Source organism: Galleria mellonella, unplaced genomic scaffold, assembly GCF_026898425.1.
Source record: "Galleria mellonella isolate WM207_F2 unplaced genomic scaffold, CSIRO_AGI_GalMel_v1 utg270, whole genome shotgun sequence".
Taxonomy (NCBI): Eukaryota; Metazoa; Arthropoda; class Insecta; order Lepidoptera; family Pyralidae; genus Galleria; species Galleria mellonella.
Genome location: NW_026442062.1, coordinates 634,275 through 660,000, shown reverse-complemented (window position 1 = coordinate 660,000; position 25,726 = coordinate 634,275). Strand labels below are relative to the sequence as shown.

Sequence of the window (25,726 nt, the reverse complement as noted above, 5' to 3'; positions counted from 1 at the left end):
CGTCTATTACTTTCAGAATGCTGTTGGTGCTTGTCCTAACCCTGTGTAGCAATGATGCAGTTCTCTTTATCTTTTTTTAATACAATTTAGTTTCGAAGTTTAACGTGTACGAATAACACAACAACGATATTTTATATATTAATATATTACATAGAATTGAGTACATTTTCATAAAGAGAAAAAAAAATGCTTTTGTTCTCTCGTTTTAAAATGAAAATATAACCATTTTAATTAAAGCCCATCCATGTTTCGAGAAAAACGCGTTGCAAATTTTCTTTTTGTATATTTTTTTTCTTAATTGACATGACATTGTTCAGCCTTTGTAAACCAATAATCAAATATCTTTACAAAATGGGAAAATTTCGTTTCAATAAAGATTTTATGAATAAATCGAATAAGAACAATATAGTATAAACTTTTATGTGGTTTCCTAAACCATAATATTATACTTAGTACTTAATAGCAAGATATCGAATTAAAAAATGGAATACTCTGATGTTGTTAAAAATGACAATTATATTTCAATTTCATGAAGTAAATAATAATAAATTATAATTAAAATATGGTTTCAATAGAGAAAAAATTATCATGTGACTAATATGGGAATAAACCGTGTCGGAGGATGAAAAACATGAAATTGAATGCTGAATTGACAAAGATGTGACGTTACATATACATAATATACCCTACAATCAATAATTAAGAATTGTAATATTTTTTATTGCCAATAGTTCCCGCGCTTGGTAGGCAAGTTGGCAAACGTGGCAAGCCTAACTAGGCTTTGGTGATATTTTCAGAGACTGTTACGACAAGTAACGGATGGTTTATTCTATGCCGAAACTAGCAAGCGTGATATATGTATGTATACTGTATTATTCTGTAAGTAGTGCAATAAAGAGTAGATAACTTACACTACAGTTTTTATGGTAAAAAAAAAACAAAAAATTTTATCTACTTTTCTACATCTATCTCTCTATCTAAATGCAACGGAGTCATGGATTATAACACACGATTTCGTCTTCTAAATTCAAATTATTTCAAATTTGTATCTATGAATACCAAACTTTTTTTAGACAATTGCTTCTGGCCAAAGAAAAATAAAAGATAATATCTGTGAATAGTCTCTTAATAATTAGTTGAATAGTGTCAGTAGGGTTAATCGAATTATAGCTAAATTAATATTGTCGCTGATTATTGCAAATTAGAACCTACTTCAATAACTTAAACCAAACCAATTTCAAAAAATACAATACCAAATAACCAACTTCAAAGATAAGATAATAATCTTATAGAGTACTCTGTCTTAAAAACTAGGTACTAGTCTTATAGCCTACTCTGTATCACAACATAACCATAGAGAAATGTAATCAAAGAGATTTGCAGCTTCTGAATACAATAGTGAGAGTGTAATCCGTTCGAATCCGAAGGAAATAGCTGAAGCGCCGGCGCTGGGTAGCAATCTACTAATTAAAGCCATTGTTAGGACAGAATCTGTGCCTAGATTTGCCTAATTACCCACTCGACTTGGTGAAAGGGAATTATGAGAACATAGTGTTGGAAAGGATAGCGTTCAAGTCACTCTAAACTTAAGATCTTTCATTATTCTTTAACTCTTTGTATCCAAAGTTTGTCTAGAAGAGATTGCTTAACAATAAAACCGCCTTTTATATTGTACTGTACTTGTTATAAATCCTTCAATAATTGAAATAAAATATTAAATAAACAAAATGTAATCTTTCTTAAAAAAAAAAACTCTTGTTCTTTTACAAATATATTTTAATTTACAAACAAATATTGTATATTTTCATCTTCATAGCATCTCAGCCTTCTTTATAAATATATTTTACTCGTCTAAAATAGCTACTCTGTGTTTTTTAAACATTAGATTGATAAATATTTGAATTTAGAAGGCAGAAGTGTCTACGAATAGACAAACGAATTAAGGAATTCATTACAATTAACATTTGTTGTTTTAAAAAAGTTCATGGAATGTTCACATTCGAATATTTAATGTTCGAAATATGAATTTTAAAAAGACTTTATCTATTAAAAAGTGCACATCCAGCCAGGCGCGAAACGAATGAGTTTTTATTACAAACAGTACTAAACTCGGACTTTACACATGTTCAATAACTTTGTTTTCTGATATAACTTGAAAAAAACAAAAAAAAAAAAATTTTTATTCAATTGTCGTGCAACGATATAGAAAGAATACTAATTACTATTTTTATATAATTAAACCTTAGTATTTTTGAAGGAATTATGAAAAATTCTTAAAACTACATACTAAATAAATAAACAAATAAATAATAATGATAAACTAATACAAAACTACATACATACATACCAGAGGGAAACCTTGTATAAAAGTTGTTTGTTTGGGTACCTCTGTTCCATTCGTGTTTCAACCGTAAAGCAGTTTTGTTTGCATGGCTGTGTTTCGGTTTGAATGGTGCGATATGGCGTGAATTTACAGGGTACAGAGAAATAACAACCGAGTCCTCAGGAATGGCAACACATGGGCGGTATCATGGGCGAAACAGTATACTCTGTTATGTCCATGGTACTGCTCATGTGTATAGACGACGGTTACCACTTTCCATTAGGTGGGCCGTCAGCTTGTTTGCCATTCTAAATTGTATAAAAAAAAACTTTGTAGTATTTTACAAATAGATGGAGCTAGTAGTAAATCACAATATGCCGTGTAAATACCTAACTCTATAATGCTTTCTGGAGAACAAAGTCCGCTACAAAAAAGAAAATAGTTCTCAATTCACTCGTTTTTCTTTAATAATTGTTCCCTTATAACTCTGTCAGTTTTAAAACGATTTGGAAAATTGTTTTTTTTTCTGAAAAGATCTACTTACATATTGATCTTATAGAAATTTAATTAAGATCGGTTCAGTAATATAGTTTTTAAATTAAAATAATTGATTTTACCATAATTTTAGTCGATTTTTTAAATGAAATTAATGAAATTATATGTAATGATACGAAATGATATGAAACGATGTGAAATGATATGAAACTAAATGTAATGATATGAAGTGATATGAAATTATATGAAATGATATAAAATGATTGTGATATTTGTGGAGCGCAATGTAATCATTATATTAATTATCTCTAGTATTAATAGAGGTCGACTATGACTCTTATATATTCCTAATAAGGGTTCATTTTGGAATCTTTTTACAACAATTAAGTCGGTATTAACTGTCTGTGTGTCACAATTTTCACCATCTGCGACATACGACGTGTCCAAATTTAGACTAACACAAAATCTAACTAGGAACTGATTGAAATGGAATAGAAATTCACCTGCATACACATTTATAGATATAAAACCAGATTTATAATCACTATTCATATTGATATACTCATAGTATTTATTAACAACTAATAAAAGAATGTAAATTTTTGTGTGAATTTTTAGTGTTCATATACATAAGTTTCATTAAATTTTAAGTTTAAGTAACATTTAAATGTTTGAACAGATTTAGATATATATATATATATATATATATATATATATATATATATATATATATATACGATTTAAATTATTATATTTATTTATTTAAACTTTAATATACAGTAAAAGTTTGTGTACATTTGGCAGACTTAACACCGGACTGTGTACTCTACCAGTCAACCATTAGGCAAACAGAGTAATAATAATAAAAATTAAAGAAACATAAAGCAATAGGTACTTAATATATTCATGTATTATATATATAACATTATGTTTTGTGTACAATAAAGAATATAACTATATAACTCTTTATTGCACCAAAACATAAAAATAAACAATGACATGTAAACAAATCAACTGAAATACAGTAGCATGGAGTACAGTTTAAAATATATATATAAAGGTACAAAAGGCGGTCTTATCGCTAGGGCAATCTCTTACAGACAACATTTTGGTTAAAGGTTCTCCTTTAACTACTGTTTCGCCCATGATACCCCCATGCGTTGCCATTCCTGAGGACTCAGGTGTTATTTCTCTGCACCCTGTAACTTCACTGCCATATCCCACCCTTCAAACCAAAACACAGCCATGCAAACAACTGTTTCACGGTAGAAACACGAATGGGATAGAGGTGTCCAAGCAAACTACTTATACAAAGTCTACCTCTGGTAAAATGTATCTAATCTGTAATCCAAATAAGAATCCAAATCAGTTTATTTCTGACGGAGTTATGACGTAACAAATATAAAAAAATACAACCGAGTACCTCCTTCTTTATGAAGCCGACTGAAACTGTATCTTGTTGACCGTCGTATTACGATTAGGAACAAGTATTTACCAGTATTCTCAATGATATATTTATCGCTTCCTGAGTCTTTTTATTTTTCTAACTGTGGGCACATCGTTTAATTAACTCTCCTCAAACATTTGTGCAGCTCTCCAATACGTCACAGGGTAGATACTCGTAAATGAAATCGTCTGAGGCTATTTCCTGTATTTATTGTTGGCATAGCCCTTCTGGTATATAGAAATAGAGACCTATTGCTTTCTGCTTTATTGTCTTGTACAGTTCTGTCCATAACTGTGATTGGGTGGTAGGTGGTAACTAATACATAAATATACTATCTATTTAATAAAGTTACTTTTCAATTTCATCGTTTGTATTGAAAAGCGTAATATTTTGATGATTTAAACTAATATTATAAAAAGAATAAAAAAATAGATTTGATTATCCGACTTCAAAAATGGAGAAGACTCTCAAGTCGATGGTATTTTTTTCATGTTTCATCATTATTATATCTTTATATCATCCGTCAACTGTACACTGCTGAACATAGGTGTCCTCCTATTGGGAGATTTTATCAGTAGTTGCCACGCTTGGCAGGCAAATTGGCAACCGCAGTTAGGTTTTGGTGATGTTTTAAGAGGGACGCTGCTGCCTATCCCTTGACCATTAAGCTACCTTAGTCCAATCTCTAAGTATACCCTTTCAGATAAAAAATAATGTTTCAAACCGATTTAGAAGTAAAAGAGATATAAGGTAATTAATATAAATACAAGTAGGATCGAATATCGAACCTCCTTCATTTTAAAGTCGGTTAAAAAACCGTACGCAGCCGGAGTGAATCGCTAGTATTTGATATATTTTTAAATAGTTACTATAACCAATGTTCTACAACATTATATTTGAACATAATCACAATTGATAATCTTCATCTCGATACTTGAAGATTGTCAAGTGCAGATAACTCATGACCGTATCTCGTGGCGAAACACAGCTCGCATATTTCATCATTTTGACGTATCGTAATTCTTTGTATCTACTACGGAAGTAGACAAATGATGTGGTAAAATGTCAAATCATGTAAACACTTATGTTTTTTAATATAATGATGAAATATGAAATCAAAATGTCATCATTTGCTATTTTCTTCTTTACCGAGATATCGTAAGTGGCAACTAGGAAACAAAGCAACACAATTTTATTACGTAAATTTGTCGTAAATACACATTATAGTATAATGTAATAAATGTCAGTTTAACTTACGTATAATTTGGTAGAGAAAGCTCAATTAGTTTCGGCATCATTCGGGACCCTTAGACAACAGCTCGCGACCGAGGCACACAGTCAAGCTCGCTATTGCATCACCGGCCGCACCAGAAGAAAAAATGCTGAAATTGGTAATATTAACAAATAATTACTCTTCAAATAAAAAAATAAATCAATGCCCAGTATTTGAACGTTAACTATTATAAATCATGCAAAAAATTAACAGAAATTTTATCAAAAAATAAATAAATTTACCAGAGGGAGACTTTGTGCAAAAGTCGTTTGCTTGGGTACCTCTGTCCCATACGTGTTTCAACCGTAAAGCAGTTGTGTTTGCATGGCTGTGTTTCGGTTTGAAGGGTGGGATATGGCATGAATTTACTGGGTACAGAGGAATAACACCTGGGTCCTCAGGAATGGTAACGCATGGGGGGTATCATGGGTGAAAGAGTATACTCTGTTATGTCCATGGTACTGCTCATGTCTATAGGCGACGGTTACCACCTTTCATCAGGTGGGCCGTTAGCTTGTTTGCCGGATGATAAGTGAAAATGAAAGAACAGGTTAGTTAGCCCATCGTGATAAAATTTCCGGAATTCAGCACATTGGTTTTTACTGCTAGCAATAGGACTAGTATTCCTCATTACTAACAATCCCTCCCTCCCCCCCAATCGGGTTTCAGTTAGTAAACCATACTTTTAAGTTAACAAACTTAAACAATAAACTTAATACAAATTAATAGCTATAGCCAACTAGAAACAGCTAGCTGTAAACAATTTTATTACACTAATATTACATACATACATATCTGTCACGCCTATCTCCCATTAGGTAGGCAGAAACAATGGAACGCCAAATGCTTCGATTCAAACAAACCTCTTTCGCTTCTTCCACATTCATCAATCTTGTCATACACGCTCGTCGGTTACGGGTACTTTTAATTTGGCCCTTCTTCAGCACGTCGCCTATTTGGTCGACATACGTCCGTCTAGGGCGGCCCCTACCGACATCTCCATTCATTCTTGTTCGATAAATCTCTTTCGTAATTCTTCTTTCATCCATCCTCTCCAAATGACCAAACCAACGCAACATTCCTTTTTCGATTTTACACGAATATTGATAACTGAATAAACAATATTATAACACGTGTACCGACAACATCTTAAATTGTATTATTCTAATACTATATTGCAACTTTGGAAATTCATAATGAGCTAAAGTACGTAACTTCAGAGATTGAATGTTTGTTTAATAAAAGCAAAAGTTACTCACACTTAGATAATAACATTAGGAAAGTTGAATCTGACGAAATTTCCGAAACATTATAACACGCGGTGGTTCTATAATCACAAATAAGTGTGAGAGCTTTAAATAAATATTAGTATTCCATGTCGGTTTGCGTCGACTTTGTTTTTCTTTATTATAATAATTATACGTAATTACAATGGTAATTTATACTTTTAGAGAGTTTTAGGTGTTATTCTTTCATTATCTAGAAACCGAGTCGGTTGGACAGCACTAGGGGAACTACGCCACATCTGCGTGTTTTGAAATGTAAAAAATTATATGAATCATAAAGCTTAACCACTTTTATAGTGATTCTATAAGCGGCCTAGAACCATATCTTCTTTTAATGAATGAAAATGGAATGGTTACCCCGCCTGCACTAACGTTATACTCTGACGGAGCACCGGTGAGAGATGATAAGTAAGAATGGCAGGTCAGTTAGCCCATCGTGATGAATGCGCCTGGAATTCAGTACGATAGTTTACAGTAGGGACCACGTGAAGGTCGACCTCACAGGATATATTGCTACCAATGGGACTGGTAGTTTGCATTACTAACAATGACTTGATCCTCACCTATGATCCTTCACTGATACTTAACCAGTAAACGTCAAATACCATACGTGGCCTTATCATTTAATTTGCATCCATAAAAATATGTCTTTTTTTTTTTCTTTCTAAGGGCCGCAGATAATCTATGTTTAAATGTAAGTTTGATCTATGTTTTTTTTTCTCATTCGTTTTTAATGTATGTTTATACAATTTATTAAATTACATTTTCAGTTAATTTGAAACATATAGTAGGTATATTTTATGCAATATCTTTCTTAATTCTAAACCTATTTCGAATATTATTTTTTAATTATAAATATTAATGATACTGATTATTTCGTAACAATTTCTTTTTTTTTTTTAATTCAATTATCTATTTTTAATTTTCAATTCAATTGATTCTATTTATTTGCAGTAAGTACTGTATTTATTTATGTATTTATTATTATTTGCAGTAGTAAAAATACATACAACTTCAATGTTGGCCGAATCTCAGATCTACTCGGTATGCACATAAAATTTTATAAAAAACGGTAAAGCCGTTTCGGAGGAGTTTGGTATTAAAATATATATATATATATATATATATATATATATATATATATATATATATATATATATATATATATATATATATATATATATATATACACTATTATTATAAAAAATTTACATTATTATCAATAGATATTAAAGCGAATTTTATACGTAAGAAAGTCTAAGAATAATTTATATTCCATTCATCATCGGACCGGGTCACAGGTACCTCAGTAAGGTTTTAACTACGATATATAATTGAAATGGCGGTAAAACCAGATAGTAATGTTTAATTCATACCGCGCGAGCGGCGCAATCTAAAACGAATTGATTCGAATCCAGAGAGATCTTTACGTGTGTGGTTTCCTTATGTGAAGGTATCTAATATTGAAAATCTTATATCTTTAGGTGATTTGTTGTCGGAGAAACGGAACAGATCCCTTCAACTCGTTATTAAGAAATCTCTCTTTTTTACTTCGTCATGTTTTTGATTTTTTTCTATTGGAATTTTATATTGTCCTCCTATACCTTTGTGCCTGTCCTTCTGTCGTCGTTTCATGCTTCTTTTTATAATCCTATCTAGTATCTATTATCTACACCTATTTAGATAGTTTTCACCATCGTACGACCCGCCATAAACTAAAGTTTCATCCCAACCATTTGAACGAGTGGCGGTCCTCCACCGTGCGTTTTTCAAGGCACTTTCTCCCACGCACAACCACTCTTTGGAATCAACTTCCAGCAGCAGTAGGTGACCATGGACATTTATATAATATATAATAAGGAAGACGATCGATTTTTTGTTTGTTACGATTTAACTCAAAAACTACTTAACCAATTTTACCGAAAACTACATCTCCTCGGTGTAACATAGGCTATTATAAATTTTCTGTTAAGAATCCGTGCGAAGCCGTGGCGGTTGGGTTGCTAGTATGCAAATAATTTATAAATGTATATATTTTTTCATTAATAAAAACTCTCATTTTTGCAACACTCCGGCCTTTAGAAGGGCTGTATTTTTGTTTACCACCTTCGTGGTATAAAAAAAATATAGCAATTCATTTTTATGTTTCCAAGTTCAAAACTCAACAAAGACCGTTCCAATTTGGCAACTTTTTTCATTTTTGAAATATTCGTTGAAGTTTCATGATTTTTTTTTATACAACATAGAATGGCAAACAAGCTGACGGCCCACCTGATGGAAAGTGGTAACCGTCGCCTATAGATATAAGCAGTACCATGGACATAACAGAGTATACTGTTTCGCCCATGATACCCCCCATGCGTTGCCATTCCTGAGGACTCAGGTGTTATTCCTCTGTACCTTGTAAATTCACGCCATTTTTCTTTTTCCTATTAGATAGATAAATAGATAGATAGATAGATAAATTATTTCTGTTAGTGTTACCAGTTCAAATATTTCAATCAAACATTAAACACATGTTTTGATAAAACAAAACACCCCTGTCGGATCAATAAATTTAAAACTGTATAAACATTTAGCAAATTCAAATAGTGAACGGGGAAGAAATTTTTAAATATAAATTGATACTTTGAAGCTAGGAGGAGCTTTATTAATATTACATGAGGTTACCTAGTCGGCAGCCAGCGTGCCTGGACCACACAACCGCGGAATAACCAATTTTTGAAACGTCCGACTCAGGTGTCGAAAGGTTTTATTGCTAGTGGGAAGAGCAACCGAAAAAATGTGTGTACTCGAACATACACGTCAAATGGTAAAGACTCATGGGCGTACTTGCAAATTTTCAATTTATGAATGTATCTCGAAGTTTTTTGTAGTTATTGATATTTTCTTCAATATTGTAGAACATACTTTTGTTCTATCACCAATCGTTTCCATTCGTCATTTTTTTTTTACACGTTACTAAAGTTTGAGTTAGTAGTTGATACGAGTATAATAATAATAATTTTTATTTCAGACTTTTTGGTCCATTAAATATTTATTAGTAACAATATTCTTAAAAACTAATGTTAGTAAATTTACATACACAATACACATACACACATACAATATATTAAGCAGTATACAGATAATCACCGCTGCACAATTCCATTGGAAATTGCGCAGCAGCGACTAACGTACACACAGTCCAGCCTGCTTGCTATCATACTCAGGATGCTGTTGGTGCTGGCACGTACTCTGCGCACCAGGGATGCACACCTTTTTCGCATCGTGGCATAAAAACAATCTACACGATGCTCAGCGAACATCCCTGACGCGCTGCAGAATCGTGGCAGCCCCATCAACACCCTGAACGCATTATTATATTGGATACGGAGGTCGCTGTAGGATTTTTGAGTATATACAGCCCACAGGTTGCATGCATAGAAAGATGTGCAATGTGATCTAAATAGCGTAATTTTATCTTGTCTAGAGCACCGCGCAAACCTGCGTGCTATCATATTCGCCCTCACCGCCAGCGCCCTCCGCTCCCGTTCAATGTCATCATAATGATTGTGCTGTACTCGAACCCAACCATCAGCGGGAGAAAAATCATATTAACAACTACAAAACAAAGGACAAAAGTTAGATGATTTTGTAATATGGAAACAGCATAATGTTTAAATATTTTATACTCTAATGTTGTTGAATAAATTATATTTTTTACCTTCAGTTTTATATTTATCAAAATGTGCCAGATACAACGTTATCGCCTTTGAGAGCTTTTTTTTGCAGACAGTAACTGAAAATCAGTAGTTTGCTTATTAAACAAATAACTTGCTGAGATATTGCCTTTCTTTATCACTGTGGTACACATATTACATTTTCACATATTAATTTATATAAATAAAATTGTGTATCGCCCTTTCTATAAACATCGTTTATTTATTCATTTATTTATTTATTTATTTTTGTGACAATTTTCATGTATCTCTTGATGCAAATAAACAGTTTATCAACATCTTTATCTAGCTATATGTATTACTAGACTATATATTATAAAGATAAATATTGATTAAGTACAAAAATCATTTCTAATTTATTTATTTTACACTTTATTTCATTTAATAAGATAATTGACATCGTTCTTACCGGATAATATTATCAGCTATTCCATTTACTTTTATATCCATGTGCATGTAGGTGAAAATTGCATCATAACTTAATTTGGTCGCTTCCAGAAACGTAGATCTAGTTTACTCAGTTTCCGATTGGCAACGCAAAATGTAATATGCAAAAGTAACTTTTTTTTTTAAATATAAAACATAATTTTCATAGACAAAGTGATAAAAATAATTTTGCTCATTAAATATGGCCACCAAATTTTTTAAAGAAGAGGGAAAGGGGATTTTTAATAATGGGATCTAACAGCCCTACTGCTAGCAATATACCCCATCAGGTCGACTTCCACGCGGACCCTGGAAACCATCTTGGTTAATTCTTTATGAATTCGGCGTACAGGCCAACTGACCTGTTTCATCCTCATTTATTTCATCTCTCATTGGTACTCCGCCAGCTTGCACCGATAGCGCAGGTAGGGTATGGTGACTCTGCTAAAAATCCATTACTACCCATTAAAAAAAGAATCAATTTTTTATGGTAACTTTAAAAAAAGAGAGTTCTAGAGTTATCTCTGATATTGATTAATTTTCTATTATTACAAATGAAGTTTTCAGGAAAACAAAATCTTAAACAATAATTTAATATATTCCTGAACATAATCCTCCTAAAATTACAAAATGGAAAAAAAATTGTTTATTTGTTTTTTTTTTTGTAACAGATAAACTCAAAAATTGTTCAACGGATTTTAAAAATTCTTCCATCTATAGAAAACTGCATTATCAGCTTTTTTATTTTTCTCGAAAGTTTTATCTATCCATGCAAAACCGACTCATTACACTAGTATGAAATAATTTATGAAATGAAATGAAATGAATTTATTTTGCTAGAATGCAGGTAATTTTAGATGATAGAGGTTTATATTTCCCGTGTACATTCTGCCTCTATGTCGGCGTGCAAATTTTTAACAATATAATAAATTTATATATATATATTCTACATTATATTTCCTTTCCTTAGTCATACAATATATTATTATTATTTATTACAGTAAACAGAAAAAATAAAAGCCTATACAATAGTTGTCCAAATTAATAAAATATTTTAACAACTGTATCTCTAGTGTAGGTTGTGAAGTGCATTTGTTTTTTTAGCGAAATATTCATTAATGGTATAAAACCCGTTACATAACAGCCAATTACATACAACCAATTTAATAACAACATAGTACATTTTACTATCAAAAATATGCTAACAAGTTAAGGTAATCGTTTTTTCCTTTTTTAAATATATGCACAGAGTATATATTTAAACAGAACACCAAACGTACAAAAAGTGTAAAAAAGTGATAACTTTCAGACAGTCAAACGTCAAACTTCCCAACACATTTTTTTTAATCAAACGGACTATTTGCCAGTGTTGCAAGTAATTACATTAAAAATTTCCCATACCATGTTGATTTTTAAATTAAAATTGCTATTGTTCTGTTATACTTAAAATAAATTTATAACTGTACGTATTGCTTAAAAAATATATATACAAGTATTAATTAAAATAGCGGCCATTTTTAATTATGTCAAAAAAATATATCGTTTTTAATATAATCATACAATAATTATACTTTCTCTCTTATACTTAGTAATAAATGTGCGTTATGATAACCGTATTCACGAAGCATGAATAAAAAAAGTTGAACCTGTTTTTAAAGAAGCATTTATTTTAAGACTATTTGTATAATCTAAGGATATATGTTAATTTATATACAACTGAATAATAAGTTGTACAAAATAGACATGAAAACTTCAAAAAATAATTATTAGTATAATAATATGAAAGCAAATGAAATATTCTTAAAAATAAACTCAGAATGTCAATTTTTATTACAGTGCAAATACACTCGGCTTCGTTATTTACATAAACAAGGGTACCAACATCGCGTGCACACGTAAAATGGCGCCATTCCGATGCCGGTAGCGGTACACTAGCGACCTCTATCCTATAACTGAATATTAAAATACCACGTGACATCCAATATTCACTGCAGCACTACTGCGGGGCGCATAACGTTCATATAAAACTATTGGAAGTAATACTACCGCTATCAGAATGTGTTTATATTCAGGTAGTAATTGTAAATTAAGTTTTTTTTTTTACGTTATTATTTTTATATTTTAATTTTAATATATAGTTTACAGTCTTTATAGTGTCACATTAAGGATTAAACCAAGTTTTAATGTAAGTATTTATAAATAATTTTCACTAACAGAAAGCGTAGGTCAATAGGACCGCAAATGGATCTTTAAAGAAATAGTTTAAATATCCAAATAAATCTACGGCGTAGCTAATTTAAACTATTTTCACTAATATTGTAAACTTTTGGCGTCTCGCGGCTCCGCTCACGTGAAACTGTAGGTCTATAAAATATCCTAAGTACTAATATAAAGTGCTATAATAAAATATTAAAAAAAAAATGCGTAAATCTAAGTTTACTTCAATAAAAATATTTTTATCTTTCTGTCGGTATTACATAAATTTTATAAACTTACTATATTTTGTTTTGTGCATTACAGGTTTTTGTATATTATGCAGCGAAAAATTATTAATTCACTCTTGCGCCACCTGCCCATTTCAATTTGTTCTCCTTTAACCAAAGGTTGTCTGTAAGAGATTGCCCTAGCGATAAGACCGCCTTTTGTACCTTTATGTGTATATTTCAATCTGTATTTATGTTACTGTATTTCAATTTAATTATTCACTTGTCATTGTATATTTTTATTTATGGTGCAATAAAGAGTTAAATACATAAATATATTTGTTGTTTCCAACAATTGTTTCGACATCATCCAAAAGTCTTCTTCAGGTAGCGTTCGACACTTTGGGTCACAGCTTCTCGTCTCGTCTCAATCACAAGAAACATAGTTCATAAAACTCCCGTTATATTTTTATATATTATTTTTTTATTATATTATATTTTACTGTCCACTGCTAAACATTCCTTATACATACAGACAGACAGACGCGACGGGCGACTTTGTTTTTTTTTTCTTTTTATAATACAAAGGACAAACAAGCAAGCGGCTCACCATAATATGAAATGAGTATAATTATTATAAGCATTATTTTTTTAATTTTCGTGTTTAATTACGTATCGTTGGGTTGTGACATTAATTATTTAATAATAATTTAATATAAAGTATTCATTTCACTTGACATGTCAACTAGATCGCTAACGCCCGACAAGCCGTATAAATAATGACACAGACTAGTGATGTCACTCACGGGTTTACCACAAAAAGTTATTCACATTTTAAATTGCCACAATATATTCATGTCACGTGTACAATCCCCTTTAGCTTAAACGTTCGCTAAGTAATTACACGTTAGCCGGTAATTAAAAGAGCACTTGCTTAGCAAAAGCTTAATCGCCCCCTACTAATGGGCGACGGAATGCAACCGTGGAATGTAAACACAACTGAAATTATATTTAACTTACGTAATAACCGACTTAGTTTAATAAGCCAGTGCCTCTCAAAGTTACGGCTTTGATGGTATAGTGTTTAATGCCTTTAAAGGTTGCGGGTTCAATTCTTATACAATATTTGCATTTGTGGATATATTTATAACTTTGTCTGTTTGCATTTTATCTTAGATCTGCCTAATTTCTTATTCTCATAATCATCTATTTATATCAACAACGCCCATGCCTTCTGCTTCCACTGTCACCCTACAATTTGCCAACACATACCAAATGGGGGGGGGGGGCGCCGCGATACTACGGTTGGGGGGAAGGGATTATCAGTAATGGACACTAAGAGCCCCATTGCTAGCAATATGCCCAACCAGGTCGGCCTGGTCCCCCTTGGCATGGGCTAACTGATCTGCTTTCATCCTCACCTATCATCTCACACTGGTGCTCCGCCGGCGTATACTGATAGTGCGGACGTGGTTACCATTCCATTGTCATCCATTAAAAAACAAACACTGCGCTTTCTTACACGGGTTTACCACTCGAAAACCCATTTTTTCCAATCAGTAATGGGTTACTTGATTTTATAGCAAAAATTTCACTGCCCACGCTACTTACACAATGAAAATTTCCTCTTTTTTCAAGTCGGTTAAAGCAATTATCCCCGTATATAAGTAGCCAATGGCGAAATAGACTAACTAATCGTATTAATCTAATTGTGATTCTAAGAAATGGGACATTATTTACGAGTATATCGTAAACTAAGGCGTGGCTTATCTCGGATATGTATCATTATTATTTTTTAAATTTTACAAAATTCTCATCTCCCCTCTTAAGGAGAGAAGATGGCAACTAAGCCCCGGCAGAAGCACAGTCGGCCGGGGTTCAGGGCCCCAGGGAGAGAAACCGGCGTACAATGCGGGCAGAATCTAAGAGCACCGCTTTCTGCATCTTTCCCGGGAGTGAGCCGCCTCGGAATCCCAACCGTCTGAGATGTTGTTCCAGACTGGTTGGGATAAGACCGTTCACCGATTACTATTATTATTGAACTCTTTATTTCACCAAAAAACATAAAAATAAACAATGCCATATATAAACAATTCAACTAAAATACAGTTGCATTAAGTACATATTAAAATATACATATAAAGGTACGAAAGGCGGTCTTATCGCTAGAACAATCTCTTACAGACAACCTTTGCTTAAAGGAACTATCTATGGGCAGGAGCGCCATAGTACCAACTCCTTCCGTTAGACCGCATTCTAAGTCGGGCGGCTCGAATTATTGATAGTCAACGCCTTACTGTCCGACTTGACCCACTGAAACTGCGCAGAGATGTTGCATCTCTGTGCATCTTCTACCAAATTTATCATGGGGAGTGTTCTGAGGAATTTTTCGGATTGATACCTGCTGCTGATTTTCACCACCGTACAACCCGCCACAAACTAAAGTTTCATCCCAATCATCTGGACGAGTGGCGGTCTTCCACCGTGCGTTTTTCAAGGCACTTTCTTCCACACACAACCATTCTTAGGAATCAACTTCCAGCAGCAGTATTTCCGAACCGATACGACAACATAACCTTCAAGAAAAGAGTATATTCCTTTTTAAAAGGCTGGTAACACACCTGCAATGCTGCTGGTGTTGTGGGTGATCATGGGCGGCGGTAGTCACTTACCATCAGGTGAGCCGCATGCTCGTTTGCCCCCTGTGTTGTAAAAAATATATAGAAGTGGGTAGGTGGCGCAAGAGTGAATTAATACATGTCAAATTATTAATGTATGCCAAAGGTCGAACAGCGTATCCCGTAGCCAGCCGGTGTACGCAATGATTCGATTACACAGATGATCGATATCTCGAATATGACGCGGCGTTAATGCACACGACAGGTAATTTTCTACGCGGCTGCTCGCTTTAAATGAATGAAATACAAAATAATGTTTTACATAGCAAGTAAATGAGGCTGCGAAAAGAAAAACGGCAACTTCTGTAGTCGTGGCAGAATTTATATTGACTGATACGCGTCTTTACATGGGGGCGGAAGAGCCCTGCCCTAAATGTTCTAATGCCCACCCAAAGATGGAAACAAAGCTTCACACAGATATGTCTAGGAGTACATATTAAGCCTAGAAATACTTTTTTAAGTGGCTAGCCCCTCCTCCCGTCCTTCTGGAAAATAATTTTAAATATTTCAATGATCACTATTATATTTTTGTTTTAAATATATGTTGTTATTGGAAGGAAAAGGAATTGTTAGCTACCAGGTCGACCTCCACGCGGTTCCTCTGGAAACTATGGTTAATGTTGAAGTTATCACGATGGGCTAACTGACCTGTTTCATCCCTCACAAGTGCTCCTACAGTGTACGCTCATGTCATGTCTATATTTCATTTTCACCCATTTAAAAAAACATATACCTATTGATCCATAAAAAATAATTCCGATTGCAATGGTAGTAAAACCAGTTATTTTTATTTAAAAACTAAAAAGATACTACTATACCATACCGACTTTGATAAAATATCCTATCAAATAAAAAAAAAAAGAATATAAACAGCAAAAGGAATTGTCAAAATTGCTTCAGAATTAGCAATATATATATATATATATATATATATATATATATATATATATATATATATATATATATATATATATATATATATATATATATATATATATATATATATATATATATATATATATTCTATATATATATTCTATATATCTTATAATATCTAGCATATTCCTTTTTAAAAGGCCGGCAGCACACCTGCAATGCCGTAGGTGTTGTGGGTGACCATGAGCGGCGGTAGTCACTTACCATCAGGTGAACCGCATGCTCGTTTGCCGCCTGTGTTGTAAAAAAAAAATCTAGAATTGAGAACGTCTTCCGATAGGAAGTCATTTAAAAACTCGAAAAACACTACGGTCAACATGCTAAGAGACAATTATTGTACGAATAATTAATATACTATATTATAATTGCCTTCTTTTATAGGAGTCATCTATGCCCAACAGTGGGACGTTATTATTACAATAATAAGTTAATATAGCCATGTGGTCCTGACATAGAATAAGCCACGCCTTCGGTGGCCTATTCTGTGCCGAGGTGTCGTAAGAGCCAACTGAGGGAGGGCGAGGGATGGGCAGCTGCGTCCCTCTTTAAACATTACCAAAGCTTAACTGCAGTTGCCAAGCGTGGCACTTACTGGCAAACCCCTCCCCCCAAGGAGAAGACTTATGTCCAGTAGTGGACAGTCAAAGACTGTTATGATAATGATAAACCTAATATTATAATTTTATAAACAAAAGATACAATAAAATACATGCGATTTAAAGGAAAATACACATAACGCACTTATTTTTTCTTAAACAACATGATAGTAACAGTTACTCATCGTGTATAAGAATTTACAATAAATTACCAAATTCACTTACTGATCTGTATTTAAAAAGGTTTAAAGTCATTTTATGTAAATGGTTAATAACAAAATGTTTTTATACACTGAAAGATTATTTTGCAAGTAAAATGGACGACATTATATAATTGAATCTAGAATGTAGAATATTGTATGCAACACATATTTGTAAATGTATGACGGACGTAACCTACTGAAAAATAATGACATGCATGTATAATTTTGCAATAATAATTTGAACTTCAATGTGGCTTTAGTAATATGACTTCTAATTAATAGTTGATTATTAATAATACATATAAAATGTTGCACGCCAAGCTGGCTGAATGTCATGGTTACACAAAATGTATAATGTTATCTAAACTTACCACATTCATCGCAATAAATTTCATTTCATTTCATTTCATTTCATTTCATTTCATTTCATTTCATTTCATTTCATTTCATTAAAATATTATAAGTTTTTGTTAAAAAATCAACATAATTTTATTATGGCACATACACGCCAACGAGAAGTATATTAAAAATATTTGAGAGTTAATTTTTATATGCACATTTTGGTAATGGTAAAATTTATAAGCTTACAGCGAGTGGCAAATTGATAGTTAAATAAAATTATATCAATAATTTTACTCTCTTAGATAATTATAAATAGTAAAGAAAGATTTATGTGAATTTATAATATTAATATGAAAATTGAATTATATAAACTAAATTATATAAAAGCGAGATAAAAAGAAAACAATTGGCGGCGTTATCGTTAAATACTCGTAGCAATCTCTTCCAGGCGATCTTAGGATGGAGAAGAATAATTTAAATTGCGTCTGGTTAAGGCGTAACAGAAAAATAATAAGAATAAAAAAAAAGGGAGATAAAAGGACTAAAGATAATTTTTGAACACAAAGTATTTTAATCACTAATTACATATTAGTGACATTGACATGAAATTCAAATACATTAGTGATTTTATATGGAAACTCAGTGAAATTAGTAAAAACTCAATGTAATTTGTGATATTAATACAAAAACTCAGATCACTTAGGGTGCAGACTAACAGACTACCAACTGTGCGATAGCTGACACGAGACTCGAATAGGTGCCATTCATGGCGATTGATGGCATAACAAATATAATAATCTTACTAAGTACTGTACAAAAGTCGATTGCTTGGATACCTCTATCCCATTCGTATTTCAACCGTGAAGCAGCTGTGTTTGCATGGCTGTGTTTCGGTTTGAAGGGTGGGATATGGCGTGAATTTACTGGGTACAAAGAAATAACACCTAAGTACTCAGGAATGGCAACACATGGGCGAAACAGTATACTTTGTTATGTCCATGGTACTGCTCATGTCTATAGGCGACGGTTACCACTTTTCATCAGGTGGGCCCTCAGCTTGTTTGCCATTCTAAATTGTATAAAAAAAAATTGTAATACTTTTGTAAAAACTGAACGAAATTACAATGAAATTAGTAATATTAACATGGAAACTCAGTGTAATAAGTAATATTTAATACAAAAACTCAGTCCACTCGTGGTGCAGACCACCGGCTATGCGACAGCTGACACGAGACTCCCGGAGGCGCCGTTCACCACGATCGACGACATTTATAGCCGAGCCGCGTCCAGCGTCCCATATATTATTTATTTACTTTGCGCATAGTTATTTAAAAATATAAAAATGATATACGAGTATGGAATAATATATAGGACGATACTCATCTAATTTGATTACACTTATTCTATATTTCAAACAATCTTTAGCTTATAAAATTCCCATTATACATTTTTTTTGCAATTTAGAATGGCAAACAAGCTAACGGTCCACCTGACGGAAAGTGGTAACAGTTGCCTATAAACATAAATAGTACCATGGACATAACAGAGTATACTGTTTTCGCCAATGATACCCCCCATGCCTCAGGTGTTATTCCTCTGTACCCTGTAAATTCAAACACAACTGCTTCACGGTAGAAACACAAATCTGACAGAAGTAGCCAAGCAAACGACTTTTGTACGAAGTCTCCCTCTGGTATATATAATAATTATATATATATATATATATATATATATATATATATATATATATATATATATATATATATATATATATATATATATATATATAAAGTATAACTCGATTATCCATCGTACGAATTTTCCATTTGCTATTATAAATTTACTTACTTAATGTTATTTTAGTTTTGAGTTCAAAACGTTTAAGTATGTTACAATACAAAACCAAATAAAGTTGCAAAGTCCATTACCAGTTCTCATGGTTGAGGAAATGGAGGAAATGAATTTTGTCGCTTAGTGTGGATTTCACCACGTTTTTAGGGTTCCGCCATTCGAATGGCTGGACGGGTTTTGTTGTCTTTGTTCTTATTTTATTTTCGATAGCCTAGTTTGCCCGCTACTTCATCATCATCATCATCATATCAACCTTTAACTGTCCACTGCTGAACATAAAAGGGTTTTTTCCAGTAGTTGCCATGCTTGGCAGGCGGATTGGCAACTGCAGTTAAGACTTTGGAGTTGTTTTAAGAGAAACGCTACTGCCCATCCTTCGCTCTCCTTAGTCGCCTTTTACGACACACACGGGAAAGGAAGGGGTGGCCTATTCTATGCCGGGACCGACACAAAAAAAAATACTGCGCAAACTGATATAAATCAGTAAGATAGGATTATGGATTATAAACTATATTTATTTATTTGCTTTTTTTTATACAACTTAGAATGGCAAACAAGCTGACGGCCCACCTGATGGAAAGTGGTAACCGTCGCCTATAGACATGAACAGTACCATGGACATTTATTTGTTTATTCATTAAAATAATTGTTAAATTTTTCACATGGTACATTCTGTTATGTCCATGCTGCTATCATATCTATAGGCTGCTATATAACGTATACTGTTTCGCCCATGATACCCCCCATGCGTTGCCATTCCTGAGGACTCGGGTGTTATTCCTCTGTACCCTGTAAATTCACTTCGAATTTCATAATTAAGATTTCGGAATCTTAGCTCTGGATCCTATCCCATGTCAATAAAAATTATAATAAATTGCCAAATAATACAAAAACAGAAAATAAAAAGTATAACAAAATCAGGATGTTGAAACAGCTTCTAATTAATAAAACCTATTATTCCATTGACTAATATCTAAAGGATATATTAATAAAATGTCTGCCTCTCTCCGCAGGTTGCTTTACCTAACGAGCTACATGTTGTGTCGTATTTTTGTAATGTTTGTAAAATATTTTATCATAATATGCAATGCAACTATATTAATAAATAAATAAAGGATTCCAAAGAACACTGAGCATTCAGTTCGCCTTTCTTTATCATAACAGAGAGCCCCGTAAGTCATGGATCAAACGGATTCTAGCAATAGGAAATGGGAAGGGAGAGGGGGTCACGCCTTATCGAAAGAATAAATAAAAATTAATTAAACCGATAGTTAAAAAATAGTGGGGAATTTATATTTGTCTAAAAATATTTCTACTGGTATGACCACGGTAGGAAAATTCTAAACATTTTCACCGGAAAGCCGCATTATGTATTTTCCCTTTTACATATAAAAAATTATGTGGAATGTACAATTTTATTGAATATTTATAAAATATATATCTACGCAGAGCATCAAGTAAGGATATTTTTAAAAGAAGACTTTTTAATTATTTGTTGAGTCAACAAAACCAGCTCTAGTTACAGGTTACTCTATAGTTATTATATCTCATAATGCTTATCGTTATTTTTATGCATGTATATGTAAGTATATGTATATTTGTGTATATGTATGTATGTATATATGTATGTGTATGTATATGTGTATGTATGTATGTACATATTTCATATGTATTAGTTTATCCATATATATTAAAAGTCATTTTTATGTATTATATGTGCATTTCTTATGTGTACATTATATTTATATTGTGTATTGCTTTGTATGTGCTACTATAATTGTCACATATTTTTCACCACATCTGCCCTTCATACGCTTTCTGTTTTTACCCAATGGTTAGCTGGTAGAAAATGCCATATGGCATTAAGCTCGCCATTTGTACAAAGTTTTATTGTGCAATAAAGAATAAAATAAATAAATTTTACAAACTTAGAAGTAGAAATAGTTTTAGAAAAATAAGAAATCCCCACTATTTTGTAATATATTATATGTGTATAAAAAACTGCCAGATATTCTCTTTGCAGATCTAACAAATCTGTGTTAAAAAATAGTTTCAGGCATATCTAGATTAAAACTGCGTGTGGTCCCGGCATAGAATATGCCACCACTTCCTTTCCCATGAACGTCGTAAGCTACTAATAGAACGGGAGGGATAGGCAACAGCGTCACTCTTAAAACCTCTCTAAAGTCTAATTACCGTTGCCAATCCGCTTGCCAAGCGTGACTATTCCTGTCAAAACCCCCCAAGAGGGAGTCTTGCATTCAGCAGTGGGCAGCTAAAGGCGTTTTTGTATTGAACGTAACAATTATAAATCACTAACAAAATTGCGTGATTACAATTGCGTCCCTGAACGTTTGCATAATCCAATAAAACGTTCAAAATGTATTATAATATGAATAATCAGAAGATTGCCCGTTTGATTGATTAAGCATTGGGAATTTAATTTAATCGATTAACTTACTCGATTGCTAAATTTCATTCATGATATTCAAAACTTTATGAAGTTGATGTCGGGCTCTTTGGAAGAATTTCAATAAACGTCATCACTCTGATTGCGAAGATTGTTCGGGCGTGAGCTCTAATTGTGAGCGGAGTTAGGATGACGTTTTGTTTTCATAACCAGCACTTACATGTACATTGTACACCTTGTAATGATTAAGCCCTGTCAGTTTGTTAACAGATGATTAAACTACAACAGTCAGTTAATTAACTGACGATTAGGTACCATGGTAAATAATCATCGATGACACCATCCGATCAATATTTAAAAACGATTTACGAAAAGAAATTTTCAATTAAGTTAGTTTCTTCAAGCGATTTCATAATATAGAAGGTTGTATTTATTTGATATTTGTTACCTCATTATTTGGTCAAATGTAAATTAAAGTGAAAAATTAATATTTTTTTGTCTAAAAGGATACACTTACAAAGTAGCCTCATAGAAATTTTGAACACAACATTTGTTGCTTTACAGTCGTCTGGTGGCATCGTCAAAAACCGAGAAACGCTAGCTTTGATTTTATATTGTCTTAAAACGATGCTAATTATTAAAGTACAAACCTTTTAGATTTTTTAAATTCTATCTTTTTATCAATACAAAGTTTATCAAATGCAATAGTCAAATTATCCATTCATATTTTAATTGTTGCAAACTTTTATTTGAAAAAAAGCAAAACAGCCTTGTTACTTATCCGTTCTTGTCAGCTGAAATTGCATTCCGAACTGGGCGATAGATTGACAACAAAAAATACTACTAAAAAATGCTTATTCAGTTTATTTGAATAAAAACTCTTTATTATTATTATTATTTATTATCACTTTATGTGATGGTGAATCTAAAACGGGGATAACCGCAAAAAAAAAAACAAAACAACCAAAATATACCAAAGGATATGCAAGCTGATGTGCCAATAGGGTGGTCACATAGCTCGAAGAACCGACAACCGATGGGGAAGATAGGTTCTTGAGTGGCGACCGCATACGGGAGACTTTGTACAAAAGTTGATTGCTTGGGTACCTTTGTCCCATTCGTGTTTCAACCGTGAAGAAGTTGTGAAACAGTATACTCTGTTATGTCCATAGTACTGCTCATGTCTATAGGCGACGGTTGCCACTTTCCATCAGGTGGGCCGTCAGCTTGTTTGCCATTCTAAGTTGTATAAAAAAAATTCGGGTAAACAATGTGTAGAACGATCACCCCACTAGATGGAGTGACGACCTGAAATGCATTGCAGGGAGTCAGTGGATGCAGGTGGCTCAGGACCGTTCTTTATGGCAGTCTATGAGGGAGGCTTATGTCCAGCAGTGGACGGTTAATGGCTGAAATGACGATGATGATTTTTTTGTATGCAACTTAGAATGGCAAACAAGCTGACGGTCCACCTGATGGAAAGTGGTAACCGTCGCCTATAGACATGAGCAATACCATGGCCATAACAGTATACTGTTTCGCCCATGATACCCCCCATGCGTTGCCATACCTGAAGACTCAGATATTATTCCTTTGTACCCTGTAAATTCACTGCCATATCCCACCCTTCAAACCGAAACACAGCCATGCAAACACAACTGCTTTACGGTTGAAACACGAATGGGACATATTATTATTATTATGTAAACTTATAAGCCAATTTGACATACGAGGTTTGTCCGGAAAGTACGTATAAAAGTTTTTTAAAAATTTTATTTTACAATTATTCAGGTAAATCAATTTTATCCCCTTCAAAGTACTCCCCCTGTGACATAATGCACTTGTGCCAACGCCGTTTCCACTGTGAGAAGGCTCCTTGAAAGTCCTCTGGTTGTAGGTTTCTCAGCTGCCCCGTCGTAGCTTTTTTTATCTCATTTATGTCCCCCAAATGCCGCCCCCGAAGTACCAATTTGGTTTTTGGGAACAAGAAGAAGTCACACGGGGCCAAATCCGGCGAATAGGGGGGTGTTCGGTCACCGTAATGGAATTTTTACTCAAAAACTCACGGACAACAAGAGAGGTGTGGGCAGGGGCATTGTCGTGGTGAAGAATCCAACGCCCCTCTCGCGCCAATTCTGGACGAACTCGTGCCACACGAGCTTTGAGGCGTCTGAGCACATCGACGTAGAATTTTCCATCAACTGTCTGGCCTGGAGGGACGAATTCTTGATGGACAATCCCCCGAACATCGAAAAAAACAATCAACATTGTCTTGACATTTGAGCGGGATTTTCTTGATTTTTTTGTTCGTGGTTCCCCGGATGTCTTCCACTATTTGCTTTGGGATTTTAATTCGACATCAAATTCGTAGAACCAAGACTCATCTCCAGTGATGACTCGGTTCAAAAAGTCACCATTCTCTTCGGCTTCCAACCAGTCCTCACAGCAAGCAACTCTTCGTGATTTTTGATCCGGGGACAAAAGCTTGGGAACGATCTTGGCGCAAATTTTTTTCATTTGAAGTTCGTTTCTTAGAATTTCGTGGACCACGGTTTTGCCCAAATTAAGCTCTTCAGCCACCTGTCTGACCGTTAAACGACGGTCCCCATTAACACAAGTTCGAATTCTTTCCACGTTTTCGTCGGAATGTGAAGTGGAAGGACGTCCTGAACGTGGGTCATCTTGAACGCTTTCTCGGCCCTCTCTGAATCTTTTTAGCCACTTGTGGACGGTTGGTTCCTTCACAGCATCATCCCCATAAACTGTTCTGAGATCGGCAAAAATTTCACGGCCATTCTTGCCGAGTTTCGAGAGAAACTTGATTACGACGCGCTGCTCTTCAACGGAAGCGGGCTCCATGCCGACGGGGTTTCGTTAAGAGGTAACTTCACAGATGGCGTGACAAGCCAGTTCGCACCGCACGGCGGTCAGACCAGAACTGAAGCATTGTTAGGGACATAAGGAAGGGGTCCTGCGCTTACCTGGCCTCCCCACTCCTCTTTCTCGCATTCCAGAACACTTTTATACGAACTTTCCGGACAGACCTCGTATATTCACGCCTCTATAAGACATTATAGGCACCTACTGTAGTTAACAAAAGCAATTCTGGTAATCAGAACGCGGCACGGCGGATTGCGTCGAACACAATTTGCATGACTAATGAATTGCGTTACTTTGAACACGTTTTTCACAAGTTAGCACATTTGTTAAGCTCTATACAAGTTGACGGCTAAGTTACTGGATAACTTGCTTGTTAAGTTATTAACTTTACGTATTTTGGCTGTTTTACAGCGAGTGTGTAATTAGTAATTTATA

General features: G+C 33.6%; 1 protein-coding gene across 1 annotated transcript in view; it reads left to right on the top strand.

Moving 5' to 3' along the window:
- Window positions 1-24,273, top strand: part of LOC113523390 (tumor suppressor candidate 3) — a 558,159-nt gene extending 533,886 nt beyond the window's left edge. Inside the window, exon 7 of the mRNA XM_052895319.1 lies at window positions 24,141-24,273. The gene's annotated coding sequence lies outside the window, so the exon portion shown is untranslated. The remainder of the gene's footprint in view (window positions 1-24,140) is intronic.
- Window positions 24,274-25,726: the final 1,453 nt, after the last annotated feature.